Source organism: Lissotriton helveticus, chromosome 9, assembly GCF_964261635.1.
Source record: "Lissotriton helveticus chromosome 9, aLisHel1.1, whole genome shotgun sequence".
Classification (NCBI taxonomy): domain Eukaryota; kingdom Metazoa; phylum Chordata; class Amphibia; order Caudata; family Salamandridae; genus Lissotriton; species Lissotriton helveticus.
This window is the reverse complement of record NC_136070.1, coordinates 1,277,395,466-1,277,395,760: the sequence shown is the minus strand read 5'-3', so window position 1 is coordinate 1,277,395,760 and position 295 is coordinate 1,277,395,466.

Genomic DNA, 295 nt, shown 5'->3' with positions numbered 1-295 from the left:
AGAGAGAGAGAGAGAGAGAGAGAGAGGAGAGAGAGAGAGAGAGAGAGAGAGAGAGAGAGAGAGAGAGAGAGAGAGAGAGAGAGAGAGAGAGAGAGAGAGAGAGAGAGAGAGAGAGAGAGAGAGAGAGAGAGAGAGAGAGAGAGAGAGAGAGAGAGAGAGAGAGAGAGAGAGAGAGAGACACAGACAGACAGACAGACAGACAAAATATGTGCTCATTACAGTAGAACTGAGTTGGTTATGGTGTCAAGCCAGTGATAATGATCATGGCTATGCGCCTGATCTATTTGTTATTGAA